General features: G+C 41.5%; 2 long non-coding RNA genes across 3 annotated transcripts; one reads left to right on the top strand and one right to left on the bottom strand.

Annotated features, from left to right (window-relative positions):
• Positions 1-360: 360 nt before the first annotated feature.
• LOC128072327 (uncharacterized) lies at positions 361-7,577 on the top strand. 2 transcript variants are annotated; one of them, XR_008202207.1, is made up of 4 exons: positions 361-1,089; positions 1,844-1,982; positions 4,659-4,902; positions 5,312-7,577. It is a non-coding gene; the product is annotated as an uncharacterized LOC128072327 (long non-coding RNA). The 2 variants fall into 2 exon arrangements; XR_008202208.1 differs by lacking the exon at positions 1,844-1,982 and having other exon boundaries at positions 5,312-7,576.
• Positions 7,578-11,142: 3,565 nt separating this feature from the next.
• On the bottom strand, positions 11,143-20,573 carry LOC128072333 (uncharacterized). Its single transcript, XR_008202214.1, has 2 exons — positions 20,109-20,573; positions 11,143-16,035 (listed from the first exon to the last, which is right to left on the bottom strand). It is a non-coding gene; the product is annotated as an uncharacterized LOC128072333 (long non-coding RNA).
• Between the last annotated feature and the right edge of the window lie 5,122 nt (positions 20,574-25,695).

A 25,695-nucleotide genomic window follows, 5' to 3' on the forward strand; every position in this document is an offset into this window, starting at 1 on the left:
CTCGCGCCGCCCGCTCTCCGCCCCGAGCCGTAGGGCGGCGGGACCGGGCTGGGCTCGGCTCCCGCCCAGGAGCGGTGGAGCAGCGGGGCTCAGGTGGGGTCCGCCCGCCCCGCGGCAGCCCGGCACCGTTCCGCTTCCCGGTCACCGGCTTTCTGCGCACTGGGCTTTGTCGCGCAGGCCGCCCCGGCTCCTCCTCTCACTCCGCCCCGCCGGGATCGCGCACGCAGGGCCCGGCGGCACCGCGCTCGGCGGACGGGAGCCGTGCCCGCCCCGGCGCGCTGAGGCGAGGCCGGCGGCCTCCGGCCCCGAAGCGAGCGGCCGTAAGCCCCGCGGCCCCGCCTCGCGGCTGTTGGTGTGCAGGAGGGGCCTGGTGTCTGACCCCGGGGGCGGAGCTGTGCCGGAGGCCGAAGTTCTTGCCCCGCGCTGGGCCCCGGCTGCCGCTCGGTGTGGAGGCCCGGCAGAGCCTGCTTTGTGCTCGGAGGCCGGGAGGAGCTGTGCGCGGAGACTGCGCGGAGACGGCGGCGGGCGCTGCTCGTGCCGCTCTGCGCTCCCGAAGGCCTTCGAGGTGACGAGAGTTACAGCAAATACATCGTTTATTTAACGGGGTATTCACGTTCTCCATTAAGAAATTAAGCTTTCAAAATGAAATACAGCTGTATGTACAGTGCAAAAGGTCAGCACCCCTCTCCCAGCATAACCGCGCTGACACAGCATGGGGCAAACACGTTTTTCAGGGCAGATTCAAGGGTTTCTTCCAGTATAAATCCTCACAGCACCCTGCTGCCCGTCAGATTCAGGCCACTGAATATATCCAAAAATCAATTTCTCATTACTAGTCCTAGGCAAATTCAACACAGGTAGCAGCAACTAGAAATCAGGTCCTGCAGCAATGCAGCACGGCCAGCTTTAATCAAGAGTGCCTCAGCTGATCTGTGTCAGGCCTGATGAGCACAGAGCTCCCATCTGAGCTCACTGTCTCTAAGCCAGCTGCCCAGCAGCATGTTTTTGGCTGTACCATCTCTGTTCAGACCTCTGAGACGCCCTGTAGTGCTTGGAGGATGGGGAGCTGTGCTGCTGCTTGTTACCCACGTGAGCTCCTCCTTGAGGATTTCCTTTTATTATTGTGCGAGAGTTTTGTTTTGCTGTTTGTCATTAGACGGCTTAAGTGCTTTCAGTGTGAAATCTATAGTAACAGAGAAGATATTACTGCTGCTTATGGGGCTTGGAAAAGGTATTTCCAAGAAGCTAGAAGTAGCGCTGGAGTTGTGAGTGTTGCTTGAGGTGGAAACACTTTGCAACATTGTGCTGTAACTGACAATGACCACTGTACAGGGTGTGGATGTTTATCACAGGAGCATGTTGACTCGCTTACTAGGAGAATTAAGAAGGTAAGCAGTGGCTGGAGTCACTGCCTCTCCCAGGAGCAGCTTCAAGGTGAGAGCAATGTCAGAGCTGCTGCTGGAGGATCCTGTGGTGGGTTATGGGGACAGTTGGAGGTCCTTCAGCTGTGCAGTGGTGGCACTGCTGACAAGGTAACAGGCAATGAGAAGGATATCTTTGTTCTACTGCTGTTTCTGCTTTTATCATATAATCATTAAGGTTGGAAAAGGCCTAATCCACAAGTCCAACCCCAACCTGACCTCCTATGCCCAATATGCCCCTCAATCCTACAGCTCCATGGTTCTCAAACATCCCCAGGAATGGTGACTGTAACCACCTTCTTGGGCAGCCTGTGTCAGTGCATCACCACTCTTTCTGAGAAGAAATTGTTTCTAATATCTAACCCTGGTGCTGTTTAAGGTTATTTCTCTCTCTCTCTCTCTCTCTCTCTCTCTCTCTGCAGAGCTTCAGTGCATGTAGTTGCTGTTGCTCCATGTAGGCCGAGTAGCTTTAAATGAGGAAGAGCAATTAGCAGTCATTACTGAGCTCTTGGAAGAGTTAAGCCACTTGTTTTTCCAGGCCATTTACTGCTGTCATGTCAGGTAGGTGGCTAATAGCAGCTGGGCACCATCAGGTCACAAATTGAAAAGCGATCTGGGAGATGGAGAGTGGAAATAATTCTTCTGTTCACAAATGCAGAAAGAGCGTGGGTTTTCTGTATCCCTGTGCCTGCTGTGGGGTTACTGTGAGGCCACTAGTTTTCTACCACTTTTATTTTCCTTTTGCAGCTTGGGGGTAAGAAAGCAGTCAAAAAGCTTTTCTAAGCAGAAGTTGGTTGTCCTTAGTGTTCAGTAGCTGTTTGGTGGGAGCCTTTCTTTAGAGACCCTATGACCTGTTCCCACTGTTTTTCAGTATTAAGCTGCAAAGCCTGGAACAGATCTGGCTAGCTTCGCAGTACTGGCTTTCTATAGATACTATTTTTAAGTTCATGGGCTGCTTGAAAGGATCTGCTTTTGTGGCAGTAGACACACAAGTGACCTTTGTACGTGCAGAATGGCAGAGGTGAATATGGGCCAAAACAACACATTTCTGTGCTGTTTGTTCTGCACAGACTTGGAAGCTCCCAAGTAAATTTTTTACATGGTCTTTTTTTTTTGTTGTTTTTTGTTTTTTTTTTTTAGAAGACCTGCAGGTACATTTGCCCTGTTCCAGCAGAACTGTAGGGAAATTTGACTAAAGTCTTCATTTGTTGTTGTGTTTTTTTTTTTTTGTTTTTGTTTTTTTTTTTTAATTTCCCCCTTTGTTGGAGGAACAATTCTGAAATTTGAGCTTGTTGAGTCTTAAAATGATCACACAGGTGCAATTGAATGTTTTATTTTGGAGAGTTTTGATAGTAAAGGAGACATATTATGTAACAGTGTGTTCTTAAGGCTCATAGGAGCTCACTGGAGATTGAGCTACCTTACCAAAAAATTCCAGGCATGTTTTTGGAGTTAAAAATCTGAAAACACTGAAGACCTGAAGGAACTTTCTTCTTAACAGTTTCTCTACAAAGCTGACATCGTAAGTTGCCTCGTTTAGAGGTAAAAGACCTGGTTAATTTTATGTGACCCATTGTTGTGTTATTGATGGGAAACATTTTATGCTCCCCAGAAGTTTCTGAAAGACCTTTTGTATCAGCAGGGAATATGTTCTTTCCTTCCTTTTCTTCCATCAGCCTAATCTTCCTAGCATTTTTCATCTCTTATTATGTCTTATCTTTCTGCTGGATAAGATTATTTTATCAATTCATATATAGAAGCCCAGTTAACTTCTGGATGAATGGAGTGGCATGGAAAGTTTCAAAGATAGCACTGTTTGCTCAGGTAATGGTGGTGAATAGATACGTTATTTTAGGACTTTTTCCTGGGGGGGAAAGAAAGTGTACATTTGAAGAAGTAAATGATGTTCTTCTATTATTCATGTGAATCTGATTGTGAGAACGACCTAATTAATGAATTAATTTGCTTGGGTTTAAAGAACACAGTGTCTTCTAAAATGCTTGATTGCTTTCAGTTCTGTTGCTATTTTAGCTGAACCATGGCCATCTCTCAGTGTATATTATAATTGTTTATTGTTTTTCAAGGGAGACCAAATGCAGCATAATAAAGTAAGTAAAATAGTGATATATTTCCCTTTCATTTTGTGATGCAGCATTTTGCTCATTTCTAAAAACAACCTTCAACTTAGAGAATCCTGGTATCGCAAATATCACTTAGATTAATCTATCCTAAAGATAAAGCTTGATAGGGATGTGTTTCCCATCACTGAAATAAGTTGCCTTTTACAACAACTCATTTCCCCAAATCCAAGATGTTTTATCTCCACAGAGTGCCACGTACTCTTTGCCGTACCCACGCTGTGTGTCACAAAGGAGAAAAAAAGACTAAAAAGAATATACCACACAAAAGCCACTGAAGTAACCACCATACAAAGGTAACCTCTTCTAAAAAATCCCATCACCCAGCTCATATAAATTTTGCGTAGGAGTCAATCTTCCTTGTTCCTCAGTGTAACACACAGGCTCAACTGCAGGAGTGATCAGAGACCTAGAAAACATGATCTGAGAGGAGAGACTGAAAGAATTGGGGTTGTTTAGTCTAAAGGAGAGGAATGTGTTGGGAAAAGTGATAATGATCTTCAAAAATATAGAAGGTTTCTGCAGAGAGAAGGAATAATTTGTTCTTCCTGTTCAGCAGATCTAGGGCAAGAGGTAATGGACTCAGAGCTTTAAGGTAGACATTAGGAAATTATTTCAAACTGCAAAGGCAGTTTAGCACTGGAAGTTATTACCAGGGAATCTCACTTACTGAAGGTTTTGGAAAAGCAGGTTAGGCCAAATGTCCCAGTATTGTCTTCAGATGAGGCAGATGATATGCAGATAACCTCAAGAGGCTTCAAACTGTTTTGTGTTGTTTAATTTATTTTGAATAATGTACCACAGGTGTACTACTGCTGTAATGTTTTAATTCTCACTCTGCCTTTTGTCTTCAGAAAATTCCAGTAAGAAAGCATGGAGGTAGATAGATGTGGGGAGTGGAACAGGTCATGAAGTTCCCAGTAGCGAAGTATTAAGGAGTCACAGTCACTGCAGGGTGACTGTTTTGCTTGAATGGGAGTGACTTGCTGTATTTCTGCATGATGGGCCTTGGGTGGCTTGAGTAGTGGGCTGCTGTAATAGGCGTGCAGTGTCAGAAAGCCTGTTTCGAATTACCTTTTAAGCTTCAATTCAATCACAGGGGTGGTCTGTCTTTGCTTTTTGCTGTGAGTACTCCCTGAATTCTCAAGCAGCAAAGCTCTGTGCAGAGCTCACCAGGGGCCGTCGTGCGTATCGTCAAGTGCCACGGGTTGCAGGGCGCTCTGCATGGACGTGTCTGAATGCTGCAATTCCTGCAAGAATCTCTGGAAAACAATCACACCATACAGAAAATAGGAATGATCATCAAGGAAGTCTTCCTGATTTCTCTTGTTCTATGAAAAGGAGTGAGAGAGGATAGCCATATGGTCCCATTTAATTTTGGTTGGGTGGAGATTCCTCTAAGACATAGAAAGTCTCAATTGTTTAAGCTGGCTTATCTGAGGCCTGCTTTTTAGCAGAACTAATCATGTGTTGATTAAGTAAACACTTCACACAAAGCAAAACAAGGGAGCAAAAGGTACTGTAAGACTAGTCCTAGTTCGTAACAGCAGCATTTTTCCCTCCCCCAGTTAAGTTTACAGAAATTATGGACTCTGTGGAGTGAGTTATTCTAACTTCTGCTGGAATTGCCATCTTCACAGTACCATCCTCTAAAAGTGATGTTGCAAACCTCTTTGGAAGGTGATATATTAGGCTGTATACTGACTTTGTTATGTTGTCCCGGAACAACAGGCACTTTATTTGGTGTTTCAGACTACACACTTTTGTGGAAAATCTTGTGAAGAAGCTCTGAAGGATGCAGGATGATTGTCCTGGTGCACAACGCAGAGGTTCAGGTCAAGGTGAAGCCACTTGCTGCTGTTTTGATTTACTGAGCAAATGCTTTTACCCATGAGATGTGAAGTGGGATTCCTTTTGTCAATACCATTACTGTGCCACAATTTATAAGCACGGTGTTCTGTTGGCTGGGGTGCCACCCATAGCTTTTGCATTAGAATCTTAAATATGGATGCAGAGATCCCTGTTGTAGAAGCCCCATCTTGTGGACAACCAATCAATGACTACTTCAGCACTACGAAGATTCAAAATACTTAGAAAAGTTGAGGCTAATTTTGAAGACTTTTGCAATAAACTGCAGTGTCTTCGGTCTGCTGGACAGTATGCAAACATTCATGTGCAGAAACTGGCATTTGCAGATGTTTCCACAGGTAAGCAGTAGTGAATTACAGAGAGAAGGCAAACAGAGATGGAGACAAGAATTTGTTGCCAGAATTCTAAGACTAATTTTGCTGAAGTGCTGCTAAGCCTGAATCCTGCACTGAATTCCCAGAATGGTTTCCTGTAGCATCTTGTGTAATACACGTTAGTCTCTGGCTGACAAAATCACATGAGGGCAGAAGAACATTGTTTGAAAAGCTTGTTCAGACAAAAAGAATAACAAAGACTGCATGGAAACTGAACCTGGAAACTTTGGGAACATCCTTCAAGGAATGCCTTTTTTCAGCACAAAATAATCAAAAAGGGCAAGCAACCCAGAGTCAATGAGCCAACATACATGGTACAAAGAGTATTGGGAAGGGGAGGAAAAATGTGAAAGTAATCCCTAATATAAACTGTTTTCAGGTGCAAGTGTGACTAGTAGCATATACTATATATAATTGTGCATAGTATGTTCAATTACACGGAATTCTTATATATTTAAATATATAATTCGGGTATATTTTGAAGAAATTATGCTAATATATAATATCTAATTTTCCATTCAATAACAGTAAAGATTGTAATAAAATAGCCAGAAAGTATAGCGACATCTAGGGAAAGTTTAGCAGAAGTGCCTCCTTGCTGTAACCTAGCTCCATCTCTACTCATAAGGTTGGCATTTGACAGATGCAGTGTATTAAAAACGGAAGATTAATTGCACACATTTGTGGAGTTCTGTGCATTCCTTCTTGCACTATTAGGTTTTATCAAGAAAATGTAAGATGATAATCTCAAGTGTAAATTTGGAGAAATACACACGCATCTTCTGCCAGTGTTTATAGAGTTTACTTGAAAGGAAATAAGAGGTGTGATTGGAAATTACTACTTTGTGGAGATGGGTATCATGGCTCATAAATGAATGCACATGTAGGTCACGTTAAAGAAATAAGGATGAAAATTCATTTTACTGCACACACTTCTGTAAATATTGAATTTGGGTGCCTCTAGCCTTTGTAGATATTTAATCTTTTTGCATATTAAGTTTTTATTGTTCTCAAACTGTTGATGATGTTGATATTCCTAGTGATTAAACATAAAGATTTGCAATGGTGTTAGGGAAATTTACATCATTTGAAAGCAAAGCTTGGTGTGTTACGTTGCTACACAAATACATGCAGTTGAACTGAGAGCTTGGTATGCGATTTTAGCATTTTCAACAGTGTGGGTTTTTGCAGCTGGGTGGCATGTGATTTGTTTAGGCATTCAACTGCCACTTCTGTTTGATTTTGTTTGCTATCTATCATACATTTCTCTTTATACCAAGTTATTAACTTTTTAACAACAGTTACATTCCATATATTTGGCTGCAGATTAATAGAAAAGACTGATCTTGCCTTAAAGCTCTAAGAAGAAAGTTCAGTGTGTCAGTCACAACTCCAGAAGGAGCTTCTGGTTTAACAACAGCGCAGGTCGTGTGTTTGCATGAAGCAATGTGCTCAAATTGTATCTCTTAATAGGCGATAAGTTACAATACCATCTCATTTGCCAGACTTCAGTTATAGTGCAGGTAGGTGTTACACGCCTTCTATCTCTTTTTCGGCATGTTAAGAGGCAGAAATGGAGAGGGAAGAGAAGAAGGAAGGGAAATTTTCACCTAGAGAAGGTGAAAAGTCCACCACATAGCCTTCGCAATGCTATGGATCGATGGCATAAGATGCCTTACTAATTTTTTTTAATGATCTGAAACAACAGATGCTTTTACTTGCAAGTCTACATTATAATATCTCCTTTATTCTGGGGAAAAGAGGGGGGGAAAAAAAAAAAAAGAAAAACACAAGCATAATGTTTATATTACACACTCACCTTGGACTTTGCTTAAGTAAGGACGGTGTCATTCAGAGCTAGTGTTCTATGAAGAGTTCAAGGGGACAGAGGGAAGGAACTGCTGCATGGCTCAGTGCTGCAGCGTTGGATGTTGAAAGCATTGCCTTCCCTTGGCACTGATTAACTAGCATGTAAGAAGGGATTTTCACTGAGCTTCTAATGCAAAATGTTTCAGAGGAGCTGAATTTTATGTACAAGCAAAGAGAAAAAGCTATGTCAGCAGAATCATGAAGAAGCGGGTGCCTAACTCCACTGCTCTTTGGTTTTCTCTCCCTCAGAAAGGAAAGAACGAAGCTAGGAGGCTTGCAGCCCCAAATCTGACCCCGTGTGTGGAAGATAGTTGATTGATCTTCTTTAAAAGACAAGCACCTGTTTACAAACTCACCAGAGCAAATCCTTCATTCTGAAACATTGTTGACAAGGCATTGTTTCGGTTTTACAATTAACTTCTGCAAGGATACGGCGCTGTAGGAACGATTAAAGAGCAACGTTGATGGTATTTTAATATCTTACCAGAAAAACGATAAGAAGTCCGTTGCTTATGTTTGTGTGTCTGATGTCATCCTGTTACAGAGCCACACCTGTGCTGTCTGCCTCGTGTGCCTTCCCCTGCCAGCACTGGCCCCTTCTCTGGAGCCATGCAGCTGCTGCGTACTGCTGTAGCTGTGCTGCCCCTTGCAGATGTCACCACCATGGGGTCCATGTCCCCCAGATTTTGAGCCTGTGTATGTACAGGTCAGGGAGGTGAGCAGAGGGAAAGGCTCCTGCCATCTCCAAAGGCATCTTGAAACTCTTCTGACTGCCATCCAAAAGGTTTTGTAATTCTACAGTTCCTGGTGTAAGACATGTTTTCTGCTATTAGTGTCAGGAATGTTTCTAAATGGTATCAGCTATTAATCACTATCACAGCTTCTAATTCTGGTCTTCTGTTTCAAATCTTCCCCCGTTCAATCTGAACCAAAAGTTAATGCCCGCTGGCTGATCTCCAGCACGTGTCTGCACAGAACGACTGTTGCCTTTAGCTGGTGGAGAGATCAAGGCTTGAACTGACAAAAGACATCTGTATCTTGGAAAACAAATTAATGTTTATGTTTTAATTTATAAGTTCCTGGCTCTTTTATAGTTCCTGTTTTTCAAGTAATATCTCTTTGGATCCCTGGCTGATGGAGAGTCAAAATGGAAAGGACCCATGAGAGAATTATCACAATATAACATCTGGTCTGCATTGGAAAAAGCTGAGAAAGATATTCAACATCTTTGAGACTACGAGGCAGTTATGAGGCTCTTTAAAGTCAGTCTGTGAAATATTGTGCAGGTTGTGGCCACCTGGGCCAATCTCATGTTGTTTTGGGAAGAGCTACTCTGCTTCCTAGCATCTGAATTTTAATCTCACTTCAGCATGTGTATGGAAGAGCTGGGAGTAATATGAGAGGTAGTTGTTTTTCGTAATGTCAATCTGATTCCCTGCACTGTCTCGTTATATTGTGATTTTTCCATTTCTCCCAATTTCCTTTTGGGCACATGAGCTGAAGAGTCAAAAGGCTTTCCCAGGGCTTTCAGCATGACTTTGTAGGTGTTTTTACCAGGAAAAAGGGATGTCAAGGATTCTGATTTTCTATATTTTCAGAGGAATATTTTGTGTCCTGTTTTAAGTTTGATTCCAGGAGGCAAAAGGACATTAACTAGGTGATGAATTAGTGTCTCACTTGAGCAAAGAGTTTTGCTGTACCAAATAATTGGTGTTCTTTAGTAACAGACTGTGAGAAATGCAGAGAAATCACGGACCAAGCACCAGTGAAATTCAGAAAGAGCAAACTCCTTCCAGCACATGGAAATTTAGTCCCTTAAGTCATCAAGGCTCATGCAGAACAGAAACAATTTGACATGTATAACAAGAAACACTGAAAATTGTTGGCCAAACAAAGACGTATACTGCAGATGGAAAAGCTGATGAAAACTGTTTATAGTTGAGGAACTACATGTAGATTTTTCAAGGAGGTTGTGCTCTTTCTTGCCAAGACAAACAAATCTGATAGAACATCTCATTGCTCCAGGCTGCCTGAGGACCTGCTGGAAAGTCTATGGGCTTTCTCTACAGAAAAACTGTGTGTTGTCAGTACCTAAGTATATTGTCCACAGTTGCACTGTGGCAGCTGCAGAGGAAGTGCAAGGTTCTAGGGAATACGTTGAGGGAGAACTGGATATTTGGCTCCTGAAATGGTATGGAGTGCTTTTGGAAACAGTGAAAGGTTGTGAGCTGAATGTTATTGCTACAGAGGGTTATCTGTGAGTTAAACATAACAGTAATTAATCTGCTATCTTCAGTTCTCAGTATTAGCAACACAACGAGATTAGGAATTTGTATCGTTTAGAACTGAAGTTTTCCAAGGTGCCTGCATTCCTGCAAAGATGCTCAGTATAGCATTCATACCTTTAGAAATACGCTGTGCAGCTGTTTTCACAAGGCAATGTATAGTTGTCCCAAGCATCTCTTTTTGATGGGCAACTTATTTAAAAAGAACTCTGAGCATAAATGCAGTCCCTGATGTGGACGTAAAAGGTGCATTAGCAGAATAACGCAGTTTTTACTTCCCTGGTTTAAAACAGGTCCTGGAATTATAAAACGGTGTCCCCGAATTCCTTTTATAGATATAAAAAATATATATTGGAAAAGGGCCAACAGCATTCTGGACTGCATTAGGAAAAGCATTACCAGTGGGGCAAGGGAGGAGATTATTCCCATTTACCCAGCACTAATGAGACCTCAGCAGGAGTACTGCATGCAGCTCTGGGCTCTCCACAAGAAGGACATGGACGTGTTGGGCTGGGTACAGGGAAGGGCTGCGAAGGCAATTCGGGGCCTGGAGCATCTGCCATGTGTTTGGCCAAAGAAATGGTGGAGTCGGGGAGATTCCAGCGTGCTCTGGGTAACTCTGCTTTGAGAAGAGAGGTTGGGCCAGATGGTCTTCAGAGGTGCTCTCAGCCTTGGTGATTGTGTGATCATCTGAAGCATTTATTTATGTCAGAACTTGGCAGCAAAGGGATTCTGAATGCAACAAAAGCTGTATCCTCAAAAATGCTTCCTCATATCTGGCACTCGGAGAAGGTGTAATGGCAGCTGCTAAGTGCTCTGAAAGTCTCATCAGAGTGATAATTGATTTAAAAATGTAAGTGTGGAAGTGATTTTAGGTCTTAATGTCAATGAACACCCATAATGATCTCCTACTTCAGCCAGACTGTGGATGGTAACAAACAGCCTTTCCATATCCAAGCTCCTATTTTAATCTCACTCTGGAAAATCTTGCTGTGTACTCTACTCTAGAAACGAATATTTGGTGTTTTATGATACAGATCTCATTTGATGGTTTATTACAGGTTTTCTTTCCTTGCTATACTAACAAATCCTAATGTATTTTGGCGCATTGCATATTCTGTGGCATTTTATATAGATAGCTTGCAAGTATTCTGTTAGCACCATCAGAACAAGAACAAAGCTGAAATTCAAAAATCACTTGTATTTTTATTAGACAAAGGGGTTTATGTTGAAAGGTACTTTTTGCATCAGCTGGATAGGGATGTGAGTGTTTGCCTGTATTTTTTCAATCGTGAAGATGCTGAGAACTAACTCACACTGTTGAGAATTACCAGATCCTCCTTCTTTGGAAATCTTCTTGCCCTTCATATTCCCTCTAAGAAAGAGAAAAGGCACTCTGGAAAACAAGAAATTGACAAATAACTAGAAGATAAATTATAAAGCATTTGAATATATATATTTTTTCACTTCAGGAAGTGACACAGTAGAAAACAACTTGCTTCTTAGTTATCAATAGATACAGCCAAGTCGGCTTTTGTGGAACCATGCATAAACGTGTTCTGATCATCATCAGAGGTGCAGTTTGTGCATCAAACTTTGCTGGGGATGAACACAAAAATCGAAGTCTTTATATTTCACTTCACTTTGTGAATTGAAAACACAAAAAATAAGCCTTTAGATTTCCGTAGCATCTGAAGGTCAAATACTAGTAGTTAAAGTTCCCATCTGCTATTACCAATTTTCCCTGTCTTACTGCTTTCACAGCATATTTGCTCTGATTGTAATCATGTGTGTGGGATGGGGTTATTTGGTGGTCAGAATATCATTTGAAATTGGCACTTCTGGCCAATGTTCCTCCATCTACTGTTTTCCTTTTATAAACGTGTAGCCTGTTCCATCTACCCAAGCCTGGCGTAGCACCAAGTCACCCGTTTCTCAATAATACAAAAAATTAAACATTGGATTTAATACATGTGGAGGCTTATGCAACCTTTGTTAGCTGAACAAATACTTAGTATCTTAACAATATTAGTGTGTCTTTTGATAGTGTGCTTTGTTGTTCTGAAGACCAAATACATCCTGCGTTTGGTCCAGGGGTGACTGAGATTCGTCTGTTGGTTTCTGGGGACTTCCTGAATGTCAGCGATGCTGTGGAAATTGATTTTGCAGTTGATGTGCTAATTTGGCAAGAGATCAGTTTTTGCAGAAACCTGCAGAAAATTATTTTGACATAGTGCCATGGTAGCTGGGTGACTGTAAGGAAAAAAGATAATTGAGACATTAAAGGGAATTCCAAATCTCTGGAGAAAATACCATTGTGGACATATAGGGTTATTTTTACCATATGGGTCATTGGTTTCTTTATTCAAGGGAAATCAAGGAAGTGAATACGATAGACACAGAACAACATTGTCATCTGCTCGAGAAGATGAGAAATAATTTGATAGACTGAGTTCGTTGCAACACAAGACTTGCAGTAAATATAAATCGGATTATTCTCAGCCAACAGGTTCTTCAGAGGCCATGGCAGTGCCTTAGCTGTCCTGATCCTTCCTCTTCCAAACCTATGCAGGGGAAGGTGGGAGTAGTGCTTATTTATCTCCTTTACTAAGGGTGCCATAGGAGTAGAAAACAGTGTAGTTGCGTTGTCAGGCTTGTTTTCTCTAACGCTAGACCTCTTCTTTTTTTTTTTTTTTTTTTTTTTTTTTAAATTGGTGAGAGTGACCTGAGATGTCAGGCAAGCAGCCCCAAAGAAGCCTGTCAACTATGTGTATTTGTTCAGTTAATTCAGCTCTGTCTCAAGAGGGAACAAAAATAGTTTTGAAAGCTACCACCCACCCTTCTTGTCTAATGCTCAGGAGAAAAGAGCCAAGAAGACAACTGTGTACATTCAGGCCAGTATTTACTGTAAGTTTTATTCCATACCTTGATTCTTTGGAATCAAATTTGTAGTTTACTTTGCTTCAGTAGATATTTTTTTTCTTTTTTTCCCCAAAATTAACTGCACTGATTTAGTTGCTGTTGATGACATTAGGCAGCTTCTCATTTCATGTAGCAGTGTCCACAAGGTGGTGCCACTGCTAAAAAATTAGCAATAAATAAAATAAATATAAGCTGATAATTCTACCCGAGCATCACTAGAGAACGAGTAAATATTCTGTAAACATAGCATCATCTTAATTTCTAATGATATCACAAATGTGTAGGATTTTTACAAAAATCATTCATGCATAAGCATGGACAAAAATGAGGAGGGTTAAGTAGATGAGTTAATGAAGAATGAGAAATGAGATGCGCGTAGATGCAGAGCTGTGTGTCCACCCAGTGCCAGTGTGGTGCCCCACAGAGGAGGCTGCATTGCTTCCAGTACAGGTCTAGGCTGTGTCTGTGTGACAGCCTCATCAGATGCTGCCATGCCTCTGATGGTCCCCACAGCCTCATCATTTTTTTTCCTCCATATTTCATGGCTTTGGAGGACTTGATCCTATGTGTGCAGCTCCAGAGTGAGCAGGGACAGGCCAGGTTCAGCACTGACTCTGTAAACCATCTTCTAGCCTGGAGTATGAATAGATGTGTGTCCGTAGTGCTTTAGCAGCACTGTAGGAGTCAACACAAGCAGCATTGCTTCTCCTCAGCCCCAGCCAAGTCATTTTGCATGGATTCACGTGTCTATAGCACCTTGCAGCCAAAACTGAATTTTTTTCATCCTGACATATGACAAATTGCAACACACATGTGATAATGCACAGTTGATTCAGAAGCGGTATGAAGTACCTATGGAGGGGCCTATAGTGAGTGCAGCTGGGTTAGTGTGTGCAGGCAGGATGTAGCAGTAGTCTTCTCTTTCTCCTGCCTTGTTAAGAAAGCAATCATCCCAAACTGTGTTTAGTACATGTGATGAATTTTCTGAGCATCTTTCCAGACAAGATCAGACCAGAGAAAGTAAAAGACAGTGACAGGGAACACAAAATGTCTATAAAAATTAAAACCGCTGTGCAGAAAGGACAATAAAACTTATAGAAAATGTCCTTTGTGTGGATGTGGCTGGCTGCACTGTTTTATAACAAACTCTTGCCTCCCAGAGGAGCTCCCTCCTCCCGACACGTGTTCCATTCTCCAGCCAGCCCTGGCCACGCTGCAGGTATGTGCATCAGCAGCACCAGTGTTCTCCGTGTGTTCTGCAGTGGGTAGATCAAGCTTGAGCCATTTATTCATTGTGTTATTTTGTACCAAATGCAGCAAGAGAAAGGGATAATTTAAAAACCCCTTTCAAATAAGCACTGCATTGATTGTCATGTTCTCCTCAAATCTCATTTCAGTATGGTAGACCTGGATCAGAAAGGGAAAAATAATTGGTTTTTGCATCTTATATTCTCTCTAAATTGCCATATTATTAATTTAAAATAAAATTCTGGAGTCTTATAAGACTTGGTGGAAATTATATATGCTCAGGAATATGGCCTGTCACTCTGCTTTAAAGCAGAAAGAGAACTAGAGGCTTTGTGAGCCTAGCTTTAAAAGATGGCAGATGACACAGCTGCCTTTTTTTTGTTTTTATGGACCATATTTTAAAATTATATTTTAAAATGGTTTTGAGCATCTTAAAATGTCTGCATTGAATTTAACACCTGGAAAGGCTGCTGAATGAGCAGGTCGTTCAATGAACAGATTTCATGTCCAAGGCAGCCCGGTAGCAGTGCCAGGCTGCCAGCATTTCCTGTAAGGTTGCAGTTGGTGTATGGCAGCAGCGTGTGTTGCAATTAAAATTACATATTTCAGTTTCCAGTTTGCTTTTTCTCTGACTTCAAAAAAGATTACTTTGAAGTGTATATTTTCAGATATTTGCTTGCAGGTGCATACACAGAGAGGAAATTATGCTCTATTCTATAGGAAAGAGAGCATCTAGGATTTTATATTTAGATCTCCAGTGTGTTTGGGGGGAAGGGGAGCCAATTATGCGTTATTTTGGTAACTTAGCAATCAAATGAAAATCCTGAACATTCATGCTTGTGTTTTGCTTGCAATGATTTTGCATTCTTATTAGAAATCCCATTTGTATTTTTAAAACACCAAAACAATTTTTTCCTCTAAGTCAGAATTTTCCTCATTTAGGCAAACACAGATAAATCACGGTTTAGCTTTGTACCCCTAAATCTGTGTCTACATCTATGTTTAGATCTCATTGCATATTTGTAGGAGGTGGCTTCCAGAGCACAAACCCAGGAGTCTCTCAGAGCTCAGAAATCATCCTCCAGATGCACAGCGTTCACCGGAAGCAATTCAGAATGGCAGTGGTATCCTGCAGGATGTGTGCAGCCCGTTTGGCTGCGTGCTGATTTGCTCAGTGCTATATTATAGATTATACATTCTGGTAATTGTGGTATTATTACTGCTAGGCTGTATCTAAGCACAGGAAATGCATATAAGCACTTCTAAAGTGATAATATCCACTCCTGCTTAAAATGTAATATTTTATCCCTGATGAAAAAAGCTTATGTAGCGCAGCATTTGCAAGAGAAAACAAGCGTTTTACTAATTAGTACTTAGCAAGACTTCTAGGAAAAAGCTGATTAATTGTGGAGGACTGTAACCAGTATTTACAGACAAATGCAGATGAACTTTATTCTTAATTTCTTTAGAAAAGCCTTTGTAAGTGTGGTCTTGTTCCCAGATGAAGAAGGAGACACTACGTTTCCAGCTGAAAGCATGAGAGATCAGTATAGATCTCACTGTCATCAAAACCACAGTGCTAGATTTCTATCGAGAAGAATGAGTAATAAGTATTCCAGCTATGCAGAAGACTTTGAGAGGCAAATAATTTAATCTCACTGATAGAGCAGACGATATTTGTACATGCTACAAGAAAATGATCACCCTTAAATCCTCATCCATTTCTCCATCTCTGTGAGGAAGCCCACCCCACCCCCATTTATTTACCTGAAGTCCCTCTACGCCTGCCTGTTGAAAAGCAGAGTCCAGGAGCAGGCCTGCTCTCCATCCCACATCCCCGGTCTCCTGCTGTGGTTCAGGAACAGGTTGGCTCCAGCCTTGGTTTGGAGAGAGGCACCCACTGCTGCTCCTGTTGGGCAAGTGGTGCTTGGGGTGAGTCAAACAGCCCATAATACCTCTCACATTTCCCTGCAGCAGCACAGGCTTCACACCTACGTGTCTACCTGGGGAAAGGACTTGGGGGTGGTTCTGCCTCAAACTTGGAGGTTTATTATTTGTTTATTTATTTATGTATTTATTAGCATTAAGGATATATTTGTCTCTTGAATTTACAAATAATACTGGTTGGATTTATTTCTGTTATCAAACTAACACTGAACAGAACTTCAGTTTTGTTAAATCTCATACTTGCAAAATTTTGAGATAATAAGGTGGGTGTTGCTTCTAAATACATATTAATATGCCCTTGTTTCTTGGAATTTTCATTATACTATTATCTTGGAAGAGTTGTCTGTTTACATAAACTCTAGTTTACAAGATAATTTGGAGATATGTTTCATTTTAACTATGGCCTTCAGTATCTTCCTGAATTGGAATCTCTCCTCCTAATTTAAACTTGCAATATCCTGTTTAACAAAGGAGCAGCTTCAACAGTACTTGGAGTACTTACTGCTCTGCAAGTTTGTTAAGTTTGTTGCTGGGATCAGAGCTTTAAAAGCAAAGGTCAGATAAAGATCCCTTCTTGGAACGCAGTCGGAAATGAGCTCTAATGTTTATTTTTTTTCTTCATAAATCTACTTATTTAATAGTTAAGTGAAAGATATAACTTTACCTTTAGAATTAAATGTATTTGTGTGCGTCGTGGGACAATAAATGCACGCATTCTGTTGAGCTGCAGACCTAACATGGCAACGATGGGTGAACCTTTCCACACCATGTGCAAATTTTGCTTTTCATTAGGCTGTAAGAGATGTTGCATGAACAATTTCCCAACTTAAAAAAAAGGGGCTATAATGTTTCTATTTCACAGGGGAAATACATTTCCTCACTCTTGCATACAATTCTAAAACAATTGTGTCCTTCTTGAGTCATCGCTATGGAGGATCAATTGCAATGTCAAACCAAGCACTGCATGCTGTACAATCTATAATCAGCTGGAGGCATCCAAAGGAAATTCTGTTTCATTATATCACAATTGGACAAATATTTCTCCTGCTGTAATCAGCAGCAAGAATGTGACCTGCTTCAGCACGCTACAATAGGCTCCAATCTTAAAATAATGATTTATGGTACTTTCTAATACCAAAGTTATGTTTCAGGCATAATGAATTTATTTTAGTCTGACTTGGTTTGAGTTTATAAGAGCAACTTCTCAGTGGAAATGTGTATGTTTTAATTGAAATCCACTGGTGAGACCCTGTTGTGAAAATCCTACCATGAGGCAGAGAATGTGTGAGGATCCATGGGATCCACTGGACAATTCAGAAGCTTCCCTGCTTTTCCTGGGCAGTGTGATGTAAAACTGGGGGTACCTCAAGGGCTTTGAATGTGGTTTAAATTTCTAAAAAATAAATATATCTAAAATCTCAGAGTTTGTAGATCAGCCTGTGTTACACCTCTTACATTTACATCTTTAACAAAGCTGTAAAAGGGCTGCAAAAGTCAGCCCCCCAGAGGCGCTTTCCTCTTGTTTTGGGTAAATAATCCCTAAGGCCAGGCATCTTCTTCACAGGTTATGTCTGTGTACATTTGCAAACAGTTATTTTAGGTGACGCAGCAAAATGGGCAGCATAAATTCAGAAACTTTGCATAGTGCTCTGTCAGCGTGCCAGAACAAACTTGTAGGGATTTTCCTAAGGTTTAATTTCAAGTAATTGCCAGGTTGCAGAATTCCACTTATTCCACACCGGGACTCATCTTAGTCCCAAACACTGTCAACTAGCTAGAATCAATGCAGACAAAATGGCCTTTCTTCCTCCGGCTTGAGCCCTCTTATCTCCAGGTTTGCTCTGTCAGGACATGCAGGCTGTGGCCGGCCCTGGGCTCCTGCCTTTGGTTGTATGGCTGAAAGCCAAACTCAACCAGCACACCAATTTTTCCACAAAATAAAACAATTTTTAGCAATAGCGTGGGGAAAAAAAAAAACAAAAAACAAAAAAAAACTTCTCAGAGTTGTTAAATTATTTCTGGTTTTGAGAAGGGACGGCACTGAGCAGATATTCAGAGAAGCAACAAAGCCCAGTGGATTGAGAAACCTGAGTTGTTTTTGTTTCCCCAAGTTCTCCTGACTTGTAAATGACCTTGAGCTGTCACTTCTCTGTGCTTTGGTTCACCCATCTTTGTAAGGAGGATAATAACCCTCCATGATGATTTCAGGTTAACTGAAGAAGGAGCTGTGTCTGGGATGGGCATTTCTTGTATCTCCCCGAGCTGAAGGCATTTGGGGTTAAAGATGGGCAGGATTTGGTCAATGCCCTGTGTGTTCCTGAAACTCTGGGAAATAGAGAAGAAACTTTGGTTGTCAGACTCCTTGCTTTCTACTGTCTCTCAAAACATGTTTTCATGTTAAAGGTCTGTCTTGTGCTTCAGACTCTTACAAATATCTCTAGAACATTTTGTATTATTCAGTTGCTGTATTAATACAGTTCCTACAAACATTACTGGGAGTAGAGCTTGCCAAGGGCCTTACAAGATTGTAGAATCAGTAATTTAATGTAGATAAAGTATTTTTGAAAATGAAAATAAACGTTTTCTAATATTACACTTAACACATTTGAGTAAAACTAGTGTTATTTAGCTTATAAGATACTTCAATTGGACTTTCAGCTTGTGTTTAAAATATTCTGATTTGAACTCAAAAAGACGTGTTTTGTTTTGGTCATATATTGATTTTGCATGCTTTGTATTAATATCCAGCTACAAGCTCTGTGTACAAAAAGAACAGTCTACATGCAGAACTGTTGAATGCTTTGACCTCAAGGGCATAGAAACTGTTGACTCATTGTTTTTACTGCATATAATATTAGTCCTTTGTCACATCCAGGGAATGACATAATCTTCTTCATTGTTAGCAGCAGGTTTGAATAACAGAAAAAGTGCAGCATTCGTTGTCTGCTGTATTTGCCCTTAACAAATGAATGGATATCTGGTCCCAACATTCACATTCGTGGGAGAATTCATATTTCTTTTAGAAGGAGCCCCTGCGCAGAGCTCTGCTGCTCACGTGCACACCCCCGTGCAGGCCAGGCAAGCTGGCAGCGTGGAGCTGTGGAGGCGGTGTCACCAGTGGTGACATTGGCTGCTGGATGGGATGAGGGCAGCCAGGAGAGGAAGAAACTGCACACAGAGTGCAACAAAAGCTTTCTGTGGGGTCAGTTTGGTAAGAGCAATCCCTGAGCTTCTGGGAATCGTGTTTCTCCAGAATCTAGAATTATTAAAGGTAATTCTCTGAAAACAAGTCATCTCTAGGACATGCTAACAAAATGGGGTCTGATTATCCTCACAGTACACCAGGAGAAGCGTGTTCTCCATTCCAAATTTATAATCGTGTCTGTTAGTCCTCTACATCTTATTCTCGGAGAGCAATTCCTTATTAGAAATATTTGCTTATGCCTGTTTCGTGGAAGAACCGTTACAGATTGCAATCAGGCTACTGGCAGAGTTCTTTGAGTAATTAACCTCCTCCTTCTCCAGTATTCTGCTGAATTCTTTTATGGTGAGGAAAATTCTAAGTGCTGCTTCCTGGACAATAAATATTCCCAATGAAACAGAGTTTACTCTGGGAGAGATTTCAGGAGTGACTGATAACATGCCAAATCCTAATCTCTCTCCATTTTCCATTGCCCTTAACTCCTTAGTCCAGACAAAACGTGATGTGTTTCACTAAAAAAATTACACCTGTGTGGTCCCAGAAAGATTTTATGCTGGGTAGATGTTTCTGTGATGAAAGCCCGAGTCAAACTGGGCTTTGAAAAGCTGAAATAGAGCTGTGAGAGAATGATTGGAGGCAGCAGGCTGGTAGAATTGGAGGTTAAGGATCCTGGATTGCCTAATGGCAGAGCGGACTCAGGCAAGGGGAATGTGTGTGGAAATGCTACCAGAATGGCAGAGGTAACAAAAAAATTAAAAAGAAGAAGAAGAAAAAGAAAGGCAAAAAGTTAAATTCAGACCTGCTGACTTGGAAGCAGTAAGGAATTAACGCACTGGCTTTTTTGCAGCAGTGTGTTCTGTCACTCAGGTAAGCAGATGGCTCAGGTTTAGGCAGGTTCATCAATTCCAATTCCTATCCCAAATTTCAGATCTGTCTGTTAGGAAAAGTACCAAGTGTTAAATTTTCTTTATTTGTGCTTCTGCAGTATGAAGCCCATCTTTTCTCAGTCTTCTTTTCCAGCCCACATTTCCTCTGCAGCATTTTCAAAAGATAATAATGGCAGTCAATATCCCTCACTGTTTTAAAATTACTGAATTACTGACCACCTCTATAGAACTTGCTGTCTTTTTTTTTTTTTCAGTAACTTCTGTAAGTTAAACAGGTTGTGGCCAAATGAAATGCTTGGGAAATAGACCATATGATTCCTTTGCAATAGTAAGTTGTGTCAGCATCATTTTTCTTCCCCTCAAGGGGAATTCTGGCTCAAACAAAGGAAAAGGTTAATGTAATAAAGATAATCTGAAGACATCCTGTTATTAGTTCTGAAGTGGGATGGTATCATCTATTCTCATGTGCTTAACCAGCAAACAGTGTAAAATGCAGAATTTCTTCCTACCATAAAATTATAGCCCTAAATGCTACAGAATAATCTCTGCATTTTGGAAAAGCTGATGAGAATGTGGGAGAGCTTTTGTTTGATTTTCATAAGCTTTTAACAATTCTGCCCAATTTATGAACATACTAATAGCATTTTTTTTAGACAAGTCAGCAACATGAAGAGAACATGAGTGTGTGAACAAAAGGAAAATTTCCAGCAAAATAACAGTTAATTTTGAAATATTTTTTTTTCTCTGAATTTGTAAATAAGATTTCCCATGTTTGTGTTGGGACAGAAAAGCCCTGAGATTTTAAATCCAGCCAAAATGCAAGCTTTTGACTACAAATCTATTTGAAACCTTGACCTTGAATGTCAAATTCGGTGACAGCAAATATCGTATGAAAAGTCAAGTGCATATATCCCATAAAACTCAGATGTAGTCACAAAAATTCACTGGAGCACAGCTTGCAGAAAACCTGTATGAAACAGGAGTTTGCAGTTCTCTTTTGCCCTAAAATGGCTTTTCCTCAAAATGGATGAAAGCTGATTCAAGGCAGTTTTGCTTGCACTAAAATTGTCATAAAATATGAAAGGAAACATAGAATGTTATTTGCTTCTGTTCATGTACAACACACAAGCAGAACGATGAGAATCTGCCTGTATTTGGGAGCATTATTGAGGACTAAGCATGAGCACTGTTCCTCTCCACATAAACAACTGCAGCTCTGCATGTGCACCAGAGTAGAAAAACAAGTGCTGATTTATTCACAGCTTACTTTCTGACTCCAGATTCCCAGAAATACATTTGTGTAACAACATCTAGAAGCAAATAAACTCGTTGGTCATTTCAGCTTTTTTTTTTTTCTTTCATTTTTGTGGCCTTGGTCGTTTTAAACAGAAATTGTATTGGTCATTTTTAAAAGCAGAACTTTTGTCTCATCTCTCATGCTCACTTCCTTACTTATTTTGCGATATAGATTTTCTGCTTGAATTCAGTTTTCCCTGTTTCATTTTCTTTCCGGCTGCCATTTCAGATGTTTCAAAATATTTTATCTAGCAGACAGTTTCTCTACAAGGGAACAACTTGTTCTCTTGCTTTTATTATCTGCCTCTTTCTGAAATGCACTGAGTATGATACAGGTTTTTTGCACATCAGTATGGATTTTTAAATTCGGTCATTTTGCAGGATGGTAATGAGAGAAAACAAATCCAGTCTTTTATCTGATTGTGCCTGGAGTAGCTCACAGGCTTTCCTGCGCTCTCACACAGGAGAGAACAGAGTGAAACAATAATGCTCTTGCATTTTTTGCTTAGAAAATATGTTAAGATATCACAGGAAAGCCAGACCCAATTGAGTGTGAAGTTCTACACATCTTAAAACAAGGCTCATGTTGACCTACTGTGGTCATGTCTGGTTGCTCAGGATCTCTTAGTATTTAATATGTTATACGGAAGAGGAAAAACTTATTTGCAGGAGGCAAAATATGGGCAGGATTTCACCCCCCATGTTTGCTGTCACTCGCCATGTCTCACACAAGTGGGTGATGAAAACTGTCCCTAACTGTGCTGCTGGTCACACCCTGATACATGGCAACAGAAGAAATCCTGACACAGTGGTGTAGGTGTTGATCAAAGCAGAAGAAGTGTATAAATTTGTTTATAAATTAATATTGTTAGTGATAACTTCAATGTATCCATGGAAGTCTAAAGGCTGTGATGGAAAAATAGATAAATTTTGGGGCAGGCAGGAAAGTAATGTTGTCCTCTGTATGTGACACCCTTGCTATAGGCAGAGAATACTGCAGGTTGGCTCTGAACATTGTATAATGCAAGGAAACAGTGGGACAGTGAAAATCCCAAAGGTAGACTTCAAGTCTTACCATCTCCTTTACTATTCTCTCACACTGCAAGGGCTGGACCTCTAGCAGAGCTTTAAGGAAAAGTCTGAGGAAGATTCTCAAAATCATCCGCTGTTCAGGTTTCTAGGAGCAGCTGGATGGAACTGCTCTGTCTCCTCTCCGTGCTCCACAGATGCCTCCCATTTGTAAAAGGCACCTAATCACAAATACACTCTTCTCAGTGCTCCAGAGCAGCCAGCGCTCTCATTATTTATGTCATGCACCCAAATTGATTTCTCTCTTTTGGTGCCTCCAGTGCAAAATTATTGCATTGTCAGAAATAAATCAAGCCTAACATGTGGGGAAAAACAGGACTCCATCATATGTTTCATATTGTGCCATTATGAAAATGGTATATTAAATTCAAATACTTCAATTGTACCATTAGATGGTGTCATTATGTGGCTTGCTAATTGATAGGTTTTTCAAATGAACGTTGTAATTTTAGACTTCTTAGAAGTATCCACATGAAGAACTTCCAAACTTCAGAGAAGTAGACTGGGTGTTATGAAGGAAAACCATTTTCTGAGAGTATTTCCTAATGCATGTCAGTGAAAAAGCCATTACATAACCACTGTGTGCATTCCAGTACTTGGTGCAGTCTATTTTTAATACCTGGTATGAGAGAACTTCCTGCTACTTTTTCTCTTTGAAGACTGCTTTGTGCCTCATTGCATCGTGCTGTCAGGTCAACTTCTCTACTATCCTTAAACCCTGATAAACCGTATGAAATGGAAGATGCTGGGGGTAAAATGCCATTACGAATGAGACAGGTTATAGAAATGCTGCAGCAGTCCCAGGAGTGAGCATTGCAAGCTGAGGCTTTAGTGTTAAAGCTTAAAAGGAAAAACAAATCTGAACTAGTTGAACACCTGCACTTCTAGGAAGGCAAACACACACGTGTGTGCCAAGCAGCAGCACTCAGCATGAAAATTCAGCTTTTTTTGAGGGGGGGATGTGAAGCCAGGTTAATTCTGTGTGTGTGTGTGTAAAATAACAGCAGTCTTAATTTTGTCCTTTTCTCTGTACAGTTTCATCACAGGTCACCATTTTGACCGTAATTAATATAATTACAGTCATTAACATAAAGCATTTTGCATAAATGCAACCTCACTCCTTCAGGCAGCGCAGCACAACTCCAGATATTTTAACAGCACAGAAAGTTCAGAGCCATGTCCAATTTTGCTGTTAAAATCACAGACAAAGCCTGACAGAGGTGAACTGGCCAGAGGGGACCACCATGTCATCTGGGCTGACTTCCTGCAAAGCAAAGGCCACAGGACTTCCTGAGCGAGCTTCTTTTCAAGCTAGAAGATATCTTTTAGGCAAATGTGCTGCCAAGTGGCAGGCAATCCATTGGTTCTGCTGACAGAACTGAAAAGCATTAATCTTACAGGTTAAAAACAAAAAACAAAAACAAAAACAAGAAAACCAGAACAATGATTTACCTTGCAAATTGACAGGGAGCTCATTGTACATTAGAGAGGACTCCTGTGCCCCTGCTTCTCTCCCACTTAACAGAAAAAAAAATAAATTGAAAAGTAACAATTCTGAATGCCAGTTAGCACCCAGCATTGGTTACTGTGCTGGTTTTGTCCATCCCACAGTGATCCAGAGGGGGGGTGGCTGACAACCCCAAACAAACTGCTTGGGATTCTGCTGCTGTTGGTGTTCTCCTCCTTGAAACAACTCCTTCAGCCCTTCCCTCTGCTCTCTCCATCAGGTTTCATCCCTGTGGAATGCCTTTTGTTCATTTATTTCAGAATATGAAATCTGGCTGAATTCTGCTTAATCCCCCCAACCTGCTACTAGAGCAGCTCACCTAAAAATCTCCCCCATCCAGGCCAGAGCCGTGGCACTGCTCTGCTTTGTGCCCTGTGCTCCACCACAGCATCATGTTTTCCACTTGCTGACACGTTCCAAGCCAAATATCTGCTCCAGGTTTAATTTTTGGCAGTTGCTGGCTAAACCACAGTGGTCATCCTCAAGCACAAAGTTAACCAAATATTTTGCTCACATTAAGTAGTAATGATAATAGTAATAAAGTTGTTCCCTTCAGCAGTGTTGGTAGCCCCATTTCTCTACAGAAGGAATAGGAAAGGCAACACTGACACTGGCCAAGCCCGGCACTGCACCTTCTGAGCAGCAACTCGAAATTTGGCAGCACAGCTGATGTGGTTTCACAGAAGTGCATCCAAATGTAACAGAGTTCTGAGATGCTGTAAGATCTCAGCTGGAACATGGTCAGGGACAAAGGGCAGCTGTGGACCCCAAAGAGTGGTCTGTGTGCTCCCAGGCAGGGGACCAAAAGCTGTCACCCCACTCCTAGGCAGCCTGGGCTGGGGTCTGGTTGGAGGAGTGTAATGAGTCCTTGTGAGTGGAGCAATGTGGGGACAGAGGAAGACTGCTAGGCAGAGGGAAAAGGATGTGAGAGGTGGGTAAGCATAACGAGGGTAAGGTGCCAAGGGAAATAATTACAGAGGGAGAGCAGGAGTGAGGTACAGGTGGCAGGTTTGCACCAGGGGGTGAAAATAAAGTGCAGGAGAGCAGGAAGGCAGAGCAGAGAGTGGGGAAGGGATCCCCCCAGCGTTGTGAAGGGAGGAGAGCCATGGGCTGGGCTGGGGAGTAAGGGAGGAGAGCTGAGTGTGCCCCAGTCATGGGCTGAGTGTCTGAGCTGGATATCTGTGCAAACTGTGATTCATCTTTTGTGATTAAAAAAAAAATGAGAATCTAAGAAAATAAGAATAGGGCACGAGTGACTTCTATTGCAAGACCTTTTGTTGTTAAAAAGCTGCTTTGTTCAATATTCTGCAGCTCTTGAGCCAGAGTTCAGGTGACTGCATGTCACTGTTTACTTGTCAGACTTCCTGTGCCTTTGTTAACAAACATTCGAATTGCAAAAGTGCAACACGCTTTTGTAAGCACAGTAAAAAGCTATTTCTGCAAACTACATTTGAAAATACTTAGAGAGACTGGAAATAGGGCCGCCAGCAATGAGTTTCCCTGGGTTCGTTCGCAGCATCACTGCAGGAATTGGGCTGCAAGCACGGGGGGAGCAGAGCAGAGGGCTGAGCTGCGGGGTTAGGGGGGGGCACAGCCGCGGGCGGGGGCTGCTGCCGGAGCCGCGGGCACCTGCTGCTTTCC

The sequence above is a fragment of the Tympanuchus pallidicinctus genome, unplaced genomic scaffold, assembly GCF_026119805.1.
Source record: "Tympanuchus pallidicinctus isolate F22 unplaced genomic scaffold, pur_lepc_1.0 scaffold7, whole genome shotgun sequence".
NCBI lineage: Eukaryota > Metazoa > Chordata > Aves > Galliformes > Phasianidae > Tympanuchus > Tympanuchus pallidicinctus.